Consider the following 11,319-nt stretch of genomic DNA (forward strand, 5'->3'; position numbering starts at 1 on the left):
CTGAAATCACAGAAAAACACACAAACTCATAGTAAAGTCCAGAAAAGTGAATTTTAACTAAAAACTAATAAAAATATACTAAAAACTAACTAGATTATACTAAAAACATACTAAAAACAATGCCAAAAAGCATACAAATTATCCGCTCATCACAACACCAAACTTAAATTGTTGCTTGTCCCCAAGCAACTGAAAATCAAAAAGATGAAAAGAAGAGAATATACTATAGACTCCAAAATATCAAGGAAACATAGCTCCAACTAGATGAGCGGGACTAGTAGCTTTTTGCCTCCGAACAGTTTTGGCATCTCACTCTATCCCTTGAAGTTCAGAATGATTGGCATCTATAAGAACTCAGGACTCAGATAGTGTTATTGATTCTCCTAGTTAAGCATAATGATTCTTAAACATAGCTAGTGTATGAGTCTTGGCTGTGGCCTAAAGCACTCTGTCTTCCAGTATTACCACCGGATACATACATGCCACAGACACATAATTGGGTGAACCTTTTCAGATTGTGACTCAGCTTTGCTAAAGTCCCCAATTAGAGGTGTCCAAGGTTCTTAAGCACACTCTTGTTGCCTTGGATCACAACTTTATTTCTTTTCTTTTTCTTTTTCTTTCTTTCTTTCTTTTCTTTCTTTTTTTTTTTTCGAAATATATATATATTTTTTGATTGCTTTTTCTTGCTTCAAGAATCACTTTAATGATTTTTAGATCCTCAATAACATTTCTCTTTCTCCTCATTCTTTCAAGAGCCAACAATTTGTTTTAACATTCTCAAAACAACAAATTCAAGAGACATATGCACTGTTCAAGCATTCATTCAGAAAACAAAAAGTATTGTCACCACATCAAACTAATTCAACTAGTTTCAATGATAAATTTTGAAATCCTGTACTTCTTGTTCTTTTGTGATTAAAGCATTTTTCATTTAAGAGAGGTGATGGATTCATAGGACATTCATATCTTTAAGGCATAAAATTTTTTATTTTATTAATTATGGATTAAAACAAGGCTCAAAAAATAGATATAGGATGAAACTAAAAATAAAAATAGAAAACAAAACAAAGGAAAAAAAAAACGCAAACATAGGCTCCTAATGATAGAGGTTTTCACAGAGTTAGGACTCAACAACCTTGATTTTGAGAAGTAGATGCTCCCTCAGCTTGAGAGGAGAACTTTTGGCGTTTCAATTCTTGGATTTCACGCCCCTGCTTCTCTTGCTCCTTTAGCAATTTGCAGAGCATGCAGTTCTGATTCTGCTGTTCTTCCTTCAGTTGCTCCATAGTCTCTTGCAGCTTGTTAATAGATGCTTCTAGGCTGGACCAGTAGTCAATTCTTGGGAATTCAGGGAGGAATTCCTGCGCCCTCCTCTTGATGGAGTTGTCTTGCACTTGTCCTTCCATTGACTTCTTGGTGATTGGGTGTTCAATGGGTATAAACTCATCTACTCCCATCTTCACCCCAGCCTCTTTACAGAGCAAGGAAATCAAGCTTGGGTAGGCCAATTTGGCTTCAGTGGAATTCTTATTTGCAATTGTGTAAATCTCACAAGCAATCACATGATGAACCTCCACTTCTTTTCCAAGCATAATGCAATGAATCATCACTGCTCTCTTGATGGTGACCTCAGAACGGTTGCTAGTGGGCAATATGGAACGCCCAATAAAGTCTAGCCAACCTCTTGCAATTGGCTTGAGGTCTCCCCTCTTGAGTTGGTTTGGGACACCCTTTGAATTGGTTATCCACTTAGTCCCAGGGAGGCAAATGTCCTCTAGAACTTGATCCAACCCTTTATCTACTCTCACCATCCTCCTATTGAAGGAGTCAGGATCATCTTGTAGTTGAGGTAGTTTGAAGATTTCTCTTATTTTGTCCAGATGAAAGTACATAACTTTCCCTCTGACCATGGTTCTGTAGGTATGGTAAGCAGTTCCAGTCATTCTCTGCTTATCTGTCAACCACAGATTAGAGTAGAATTCCTGAACCATGTTCCTTCCAACCTTTATTTCAGGATTGGTTAGAACTTCCCATCCTCTGTTTCGAATTTGCTCTTGGATCTCCGGATATTCATCTTCTTTCAGATCAAATTTGACTTCCGGGATCACTGACCTCAGACCCATTATTTTGTGATAATGGTCTTCATGTTCTTTGGTTAAGAACTTCTCTTGATTCCAAAGATTCTTTGGATTAGTCTCTTTCTTTCCTCTTGAGTTAGTTTGTTTTCCCTTGGGAGCCATGATCTTGATAGATCTTGGCTTAGTGATCACGGAAAAGCACACCAAACTTAGAGGTTTTGCTTGTCCTCAAGAAAAAAGAAAAGAAAGAAGAGAAGAGAGAGAGAGAGGAAGAGGAAATTCGAATGGTGTGAGGAATGAGGGGTGAGAAACGTTCATTTATAGAGTGGGGGAAGGAGAATTTCGAAAACAAAAGAGAGATTTGTAAGGAGATTTGAGAAGATATGGAAAGAAATTGAGAAAAGGGTGAGTTTTTGAAGAAGATTTGGGATTAATTTGAAATAGATTTGAAGAATGGTTTTGATTTGTGAAGATTTGAAAGTGAATGATGAAAGGTTGAAGTGCATTTATGTAGAAGAGTATGGGTAAAAAGAGGAAAGTTTGAAAAAAATTGAGTTGAAAACAAAAGTGTGGTCCCCCCACCTTTCTGGCGTTAAACGCCCAGAATGGCACCCATTCTGGCGTTTAACGCCCATATGGCACCCCTTTTGGGCGTTTAACGCCCAGCCAGGTGCCCTGGCTGGCGTTAAACGCCAGAAAACCTTCCTCACTGGGCGTTTTTCTGAACGCCCAGTGATGCTGCACACCTGGCGTTAAACGCCCAGAATGGTGCCCATTCTGGCGTTTAACGCCCAAAATGGCACCATTCCTGGCGTTTAACGCCCAAAATGCCCCTTACTGGCATTTTTTCGCCAGTAAGCTCATTTTCTCTGCTTTTTGAGCTGAATCCTTCTGTAACTCTGTGAATTCCTTCATTTTTGATATTTGCCTCTGTAGGAACTAATCATATAACCTCCTAATGACTGGGTTGCCTCCCAGCAAGCGCTTCTTTACTGTCTTTAGCTGGACTTTCACTGAGAATCACTCAAGTCTCAGTTTTGAGCATTCCTGCTCAAAATTTCCTTCAAGATAGTGCTTGATTCTCTGTCCATTAACAATGAACTTCTTGTCAGAATCAATATCCTGAAGCTCAACATATCCATATGGTGACACTCCTGTAATCACATACGGACCCCTCCAACGGGATTTGAGTTTTCCTGGAAACAGTTTGAGCCTAGAGTTGAAGAGCAGAACTTTTTGTCCTGGCTCAAAGACTCTGGTTGACAACTTCTTGTCATGCCATTTCTTTGCCTTTTCCTTATAAATTTTTGCATTTTCAAAGGCATTGAGTCTGAACGCCTCTAGCTCATTTAGCTGGAGCAGTCTTTTTTCACCAGCTAACTGTGCATCCATGTTTAGGAATCTGGTTGCCCAGTAGGCTTTATGTTCCAGTTCCACAGGCAAATGGCAGGCCTTCCCATACACCAGTTGGTATGGAGAGGTTCCTATAGGAGTCTTGAATGCTGTTCTGTATGCCCACAGAGCATCATCCAAGCTCTTTGCCCAATCCTTTCTTCGGGCCATCACAGTCCATTCCAGGATTCTCTTTAGCTCTCTGTTAGAGACCTCAGCTTGCCCATTTGTCTGTGGATGATACGGAGTTGCCACTTTGTGGCTAATTCCATATCTAACCATAGCAAGGTGTAGCTGTTTATTGCAGAAATGAGTGCCCCCATCACTGATTAGCACTCTGGGAACGCCAAATCTGCTGAAAATGTTTTTCTGGAGGAATTTCAGTACGGTCTTAGTATCATTGGTGGGTGTAGCAATCGCTTCTACCCACTTAGATACATAGTCCACTGCCACCAGAATGTAAGTGTTTGAGTATGATGGTGGGAATGGCCCCATGAAGTCAATTCCCCATACATCAAACAACTCTATCTCTAATATCCCTTGTTGAGGCATGGCATATCCATGAGGCAGGTTACCAGCTCTTTGGCAACTGTCACAGTTACGCACAAACTCTCGGGAATCTTTATAGAGAGTAGGCCAGTAGAAGCCACATTGGAGGAATTTAGTGGCTGTTCGCTCACTTCCAAAATGTCCTCCATACTGTGATCCATGGCAGTGCCATAGGATCCTTTGTGCTTCTTCTCTGGGTACACACCTGCGGATCACTCCGTCAGCACATCTCTTAAAGAGATATGGTTCATCCCAGGGGTAGTACTTGGCATCTGAAATTAATTTCTTTCTCTGCATGTAACTGTACTCTTTGGGTATGAACCTCACGGCTTTAAAATTTGCAATATCTGCAAACCATGGAGCTTCCTGAATGGCAAATAGTTGCTCATCTGGGAAAGTCTCTGAGATCTCAGTAGAAGGGAGGGACGCCCCAGCTACTGGTTCTATTCGGGACAGATGATCTGCTACTTGGTTCTCTGTCCCTTTTCTGTCTCTTATTTCTATATCAAACTCTTGCAGAAGCAACACCCATCTAATGAGCCTGGGTTTTGAATCCTGCTTTGTGAGTAGATATTTAAGAGCAGCATGGTCAGTGTACACAACCACTTTGGATCCCACTAAATAGGATCTAAACTTGTCAATGGCATAAACCACTGCAAGTAACTCTTTTTCTGTTGTTGTGTAGTTCTTCTGTGCGTCATTTAGAACACGGCTGGCATAGTAAATGACGTGCAGAAGCTTGTTATACCTCTGTCCCAACACTGCACCAATGGCATGGTCACTGGCATCACACATTAGTTCAAATGGCAATGTCCAATCTGGTGCAGAGATAACTGGTGCTGTGACCAACTTAGCTTTTAGGGTCTCAAATGCCTGCAGACATTGTGTGTCAAACACAAATGGTGTGTCAGCAGCTAGCAGGTTACTCAGAGGTTTTGCAATTTTCGAAAAATCCTTTATAAACCTTCTGTAGAATCCTGCATGCCCAAGAAAGCTTCTGATTGCCTTAACATTGGCAGGTGGTGGTAATTTTTCAATTACCTCTACCTTTGCCTTATCCACCTCTATTCCCTTGCTTGAAATTTTGTGCCCAAGGACAATTCCTTCAGTCACCATAAAGTGACATTTCTCCCAGTTTAAAACCAGGTTAGTCTCTTGGCATCTTTTCAAGACAAGTGCTAAGTGATTAAGACAGGAGCTAAATGAGTCTCCATATACTGAAAAGTCATCCATGAAGACTTCCAGAAATTTCTCTACCATATCTGAGAAGATAGAGAGCATGCACCTCTGAAAGGTTGCAGGTGCATTGCACAGACCAAAAGGCATTCTCCTATAGGCAAACACGCCTGAAGGGCAGGTGAATGCTGTTTTCTCTTGGTCCTGGGGGTCTACTGCAATTTGGTTGTAGCCTGAATAGCCATCCAAAAAGCAGTAATAATCATGGCCAGCTAGTCTTTCTAGCATTTGGTCTATGAATGGTAAAGGAAAATGATCCTTTCTGGTGGCTGTATTGAGCCTTCTGTAGTCAATACACATGCGCCACCCTGTGACTGTCCGTGTAGGAACCAGTTCATTTTTTTCATTATGAACCACTGTCATGCCTCCCTTTTTGGGAACAACTTGGACAGGGCTCACCCAGGGGCTATCAGAAATAGGATAAATAATCCCAGCCTCTAGTAATTTAGTGACCTCTTTCTGCACCACCTCCTTCATGGCAGGATTTAGCCTCCTCTGTGGTTGGACCACTGGTTTGGCATTATCCTCCAACAGGATCTTGTGCATGCATCTAGCTGGGCTAATGCCCTTGAGATCACTTATGGACCATCCAAGAGCTGTCTTGTGTGTCCTTAGCACTTGAATCAGTGCTTCCTCTTCCTGTGGATTTAAAGCAGAGCTTATAATCACTGGAAAAGTGTCACTTTCTCCCAGAAATGCATATTTCAGGGATGGTGGTAGTGGTTTGAGTTCAGGCTTGGGAGGCTTATCCTCCTCCTAAGGAATTTTCGAAAATTCCTTTGCCTCCTCTAGTTCTTCCTGATCAGGCTGAGCATCTTTGAAGATGTCCTCAAGCTCTGATTCTAGGCTTTCAGCCATATTGATCTCTTCTACCAGAGAGTCAATGATGTCAGCGCCCATGCAGTCATTTGGTGTGTCTGGATGCTGCATAGCTTTTACAGCATTCAATTTGAACTCATCCTCATTGACCCTCAAGGTTACTTCCCCTTTTTGTACATCAATGAGAGTTCGTCCAGTTGCTAGGAAGGGTCTTCCTAGAATGAGAGTTGCACTCTTGTGCTCCTCCATTTCCAGCACCACAAAGTCAGTTGGAAAGGCAAATGGCCCAACCTTGACAATCATGTCCTCAATTATGCCTGATGGATATTTAATGGAGCCATCAGCAAGTTGGAGGCATATCCGGGTTGGTTTGACTTCTCCAGTCAACCCAAGCTTTCTGATAGTGGATGCAGGTATTATATTGATGCTTGCCCCAAGATCACATAGGGCTGTCTTGGTGCAAGCACCTTCTAATGTGCATGGAATCATAAAGCTTCCTGGATCTTGAAGCTTTTCTGGTAAGCTTTTTAATATGACTGCACTGCATTCTTCAGTGAGAAACACTTTTTCAGTTTCTCTCCAATCCTTCTTATGACTTAAGATCTCTTTCATGAACTTAGCATAAGAAGGTATTTGCTCAAGTGCCTCTGCAAACGGAATCTTTATTTCAAGAGTCCTTAGATAGTCTGCAAAGTGGGCAAATTGCTTATCCTATTCCGCTTGGCGGAGTTTTTGAGGATAAGGCATCTTGGCTTTATATTCTTCAACCTTAGATGCTGCAGGTTTATTCCTTACAGAAGTGGTTGAAGAAGCCTTGTTAGAGGGATTACTGTCAGCACTCTCAGGTGTCTGATCTTCCCTTGGCGTTTGAATGCCAGGAATGGGTGAAGTTTGGGCGTTAAACGCCAACTTCTCTCCCTTTTCTGGCGTTTGAACGCCAGAACTGGGCAAGGAATGGGCGTTTAACGCCAGCTTTCCTTCCCTTTCTGGCGTTTGAACGCCAATAGCATTCCTCTCTGGGCTCTTACTGTCCTCAGAGGGATTTTGAACAGTGGTGTGGTTGTCCTCTGTCAATTGTTCCTTGTTTGGCTTTTTACTCTTTTGAGCAGTGTTACTCAGGGTCTTCCCACTCCTCAATTGAACTGCTTGACATTCCTCTGTTATTTGTTTAGATAATTGCTGTTTTGCTTGATTTAACTGCAGTTCTATGCTCTTGTTAGCAACTTTAGTTTCATTGAGCATCTCTTTAAAATCTGCTAACTGTTCTGTCATCAGGAGCAATTGTTGATTAAGCTCAATTATCTGTTCTTGAAGACTAGGGTCAGTGGCTATTGTCATGACTTCCTCTTTTGGAGAGAACTCATTGCTAGAGTACAAATATTGGTTTCTAGCAACAGTTTCTATAAGCTCTTGAGCTTCTTCAATTGTCTTCCTCATGTGTATAGATCCACCAGCTGAGTGGTCTAAAGACATCTGAGCTTTTTCTGTAAGCCCATAGTAGAAAATGTCTAACTGTACCCACTCTGAAAACATTTCAGAGGGACATTTTCTTAACATACCTCTATACCTCTCCCAGGCATTATAAAGGGATTCATTATCCTCTTGTTTAAAGCCTTGGATGTCCAGCCTTAGCTGTGTCATCCTCTTAGGAGGGTAAAATGATTCAGGAATTTGTCTGACAGCTGTTTCCATGTCTTTATGCTTGCTGTAGGTTGGTTATTCAACCACCTTTTAGCTTGATCTTTTACAGCAAAAGGAAACAACAATAGTCTGTAGACATCCTGATCTACCTCTTTATCATGTACTGTGTCAGCAATTTGTAAAAACTGTGCCAGAAACTCAGTAGGTTCTTCCTGTGGAAGACCGGAATACTGGCAATTTTGCTGCACTATGATAATGAGTTGAGGATTTAGTTCAAAGCTGCTTGCTTTGATGGGAGGTGTACAGATGCTACTCCCATATGCAGTTGTAATGGGGTTAGCATATGACCCAGAGTCCTTTTGGACTGATTAATCCCACTTAAGTCCATGATGGACAAAGGGAAATGATGATGATTGCAAAGAGATAAATTTTGTTTTGTTTTTTTTTTTTTGAATAAACGAAAAACTAAATAAAACAAAGGAAAATTAAAATAAAAATTCGAAAATCAAAAAGAAAATAAAATCAAAGCAAATTGAAAACTGAATCAATTAGTTAATTAAAAAGATTTTGAAAACAGCATTAGAAAGATATGATTGAAAAATTTTTATGAAAAAGATTGATTTTGAAAAGAGGAAAGAGAAAAACACAAAAAGACACCAAACTTAAACTTTTAGAAAATCAAACACAAAATTTTTCGAAAATTTTAAGAAAAACACAAAGAGGACACCAAACTTAGAATTTTTGTAAATCAAAAAGGGACTAAAAACATGCAAAAATCGAAAATCAAAAGAAAATAAAAGCATGCAATTGACACCAAACTTAGAATATGAAACTAGACTCAACTAAAGACTCTAAACCAACAAAAATAAAACAGTCCTAATCTAAGCAACAAGATAAGCCGTCAGTTGTCCAAACTCAACAATCCCCGGCAACGGCGCCAAAAACTTGGTGCACGAAATTGCAATCACACTTTTGCAATCCCGCACAACTAACCAGCAAGTGTACTGGGTCGTCCAAGTAATACCTTGCGTGAACAAGGGTCGATCCCACAGAGATTGTCGGCTTGAAGCAAGCTATGGTTATCTTGTAAATCTTAGTCAGGATATCAGAAATTATCAGGATTGATTGTGAAAAGCAAAAGAACATGAATGATTACTTGTTTTGCAGTAATGGAGAATAGGTTGAGGTTTGGAGATGCTCCATCTTCCGAATCTCTGCTTTCCTACTGTCTTCTTCTTCAGTCACGCAAGTCTCCTTCCATGGCAAGCTGTATGTAGGGTTTCACCGTTGTCAATGGCTACCTCCCATCCTCTCATTGGAACGATTCCTAATGCCTGTCACGGCACGGCATTCCATCTGTCGGTTCTCAATCAGGCCGGAATAGAATCCAGTGATTCTTTTGCGTTTGTCACTAACGCCCCGCCTTCAGGAGATTGAAGCACGTCACAGTCATTCAATCATTGAATCCTACTCAGAATACCACAGACAAGGTTTAGACCTTCCGGATTCTCTTGAATGCCGCCATCAGTCTAGCTTATACCACGAAGATCCCGATTAAAGAATCCAAGAGATAAGTACTTAATCTAAGGTAGAACGGAGGTGGTTGTCAGTCACACGTTCATGGTTGAGAATGATGATGATTGTCACAGATCATCACATTCATCCGGATTAAGAACAAGTATTATCTTAGAATGGAAGCAAGCATGATTGAATGAGAAACAGTAGTAATTGCATTAATCCATCAAAACACAGCAGAGCTCCTCACCCCCAACCATGGGGTTTAGAGACTCATGCTATGGAAGAAAAAGTGTAAAATGTCATAAGGTCATCAAAAGATTGCATAGGGTACTGATACAATGTCAAAAGATCCTATAAATAGTAAACTAGTGTCCTAAGGTTTACAGAATGAGTAAATGACAGAAAAATCCACTTCCGGGCCCACTTGGTGTGTGCTTGGGCTGAGCAATGAATGAATTTCGTGTAGAGACCTTTTCTGGAGTTAAACGCCAGTTCTCATGCCAGTTTGGGCGTTTAACTCCAAATTTTATGCCAGTTCCGGCGTTTAACGCTGGAATTTCTGTAGGTGACTTTGAGCGCCTGTTTGGGCCATCAATCTTGAGCAAAGTATGGACTATTATATATTGCTGGAAAGCCCAGGATGTCTACTTTCCAACGCCGTTGAGAGCGCGCCAATTGGGCTTCTGTAGCTCCAGAAAATCTTCTTCGAGTGCAGGGAGGTCAGAATCCAACAGCATCTGCAGTCCTTTTTGGTCTCGGAATCAGATTTTTGCTCAGGACCCTCAATTTCAGCCAGAAATACCTGAAATCACAGAAAAACACACAAACTCATAGTAAAGTCCAGAAAGTGAATTTTAACTAAAAACTAATAAAATATACTAAAAACTAACTAGATTATACTAAAAACATACTAAAAACAATGCCAAAAAGCATACAAATTATCCGCTCATCACCCAGCTCAACACAGCACCTCGCCTGGCTCGCCACCACCCAGTCACCCACTGACCCAAAAGCCACAGGGCAACACAGCAGACAGCACCGACGGGCGACGATCAACACAGGACCTCCGACCTCGCCACCTCCGACCTCGCCGCCTCCACCAGCAGCGTTTCTGGGTTCTGGGATTTAGGGTCACCCCACGATCAAGACATCCCCTCCCAATCTCCCACCCAGCCACCAATTGAAGTGCATATGGAGCCCGAGCCATCTATTCAGGTAATCTTTACTGATGCATTGTTAGATTTGCTGGTTATTGTTCAGTTTATTCAGTTTAGGGTTATTGTTGGTATTGCTGTTTACTATCTATTCAGTTATTTGTTGGTAATTTGGTCTTGCTGATTTATTGTTCAGTTATCGAAGACGAAAGACCATCTGAAGAAAATCGCCACCTACAAAGCCATCGAGTACGTCGAATCCGGTATGGTTCTCGGCCTCGGAACCGGCTCCACGGACCAAACACGCCGTCGACCGAATTGGCGAGCTTCTCCGTCAGGGCAAGCTCAAGGACATCGTCGGAATCCCCACTTCCAAGAAGACGCACGAGCAAGCCCTCTCTCTGGGATCCCCTTGTCAGATATTGGACTCTCACCCCGTCGTTGATCTCGCCATTGACGGCGCCGACGAGGTTGATCCTTACCTTAACCTCGTCAAGGGCCGCGGTGCTCCCTCTTGAGGGAGAAGATGGTTGAAAGTGCTTGTAAGAAGTTCGTTGTAATCGTCGATGAGTCCAAGCTCGTTAACTATATTGGTGGTAGCGGTTTGGCTATGCCCGTTGAAGTTATTAATTTGTGGAAGTTCACTGCTTCTAGGCTTCAATCTTTCAGGAATTTGGTTGCGTTTTTTTTGCAAGCTCAAAACTTTTGGGGCGGAAAAGGTTGAGCCTTTGTCACTGATCAAATGGCAAACTATATCATTGATTTGTATTTCATAGCAGCCAGTATTGGGGGATTTGAAGGCTTATGCCCTACGCGATTCTCATTCTGCAAATCGCCCGGGGGGAGGGTGTTCATTGTATGGCTGGATGGTTCATTGTTGATGGTGAACTTGCCTAACTGTTCATATTGGTATAGTAGGTAACTCACCC

General features: G+C 41.6%; 1 pseudogene; it reads left to right on the forward strand.

Moving 5' to 3' along the window:
- The first annotated feature begins 10,427 nt into the window (after positions 1-10,427).
- On the forward strand, positions 10,428-11,114 carry LOC112795165 (probable ribose-5-phosphate isomerase 2; annotated as a pseudogene).
- Positions 11,115-11,319: the final 205 nt, after the last annotated feature.

Source organism: Arachis hypogaea, chromosome 4 (genome assembly GCF_003086295.3).
Source record: "Arachis hypogaea cultivar Tifrunner chromosome 4, arahy.Tifrunner.gnm2.J5K5, whole genome shotgun sequence".
In the NCBI taxonomy this organism is placed as follows: Eukaryota; Viridiplantae; Streptophyta; class Magnoliopsida; order Fabales; family Fabaceae; genus Arachis; species Arachis hypogaea.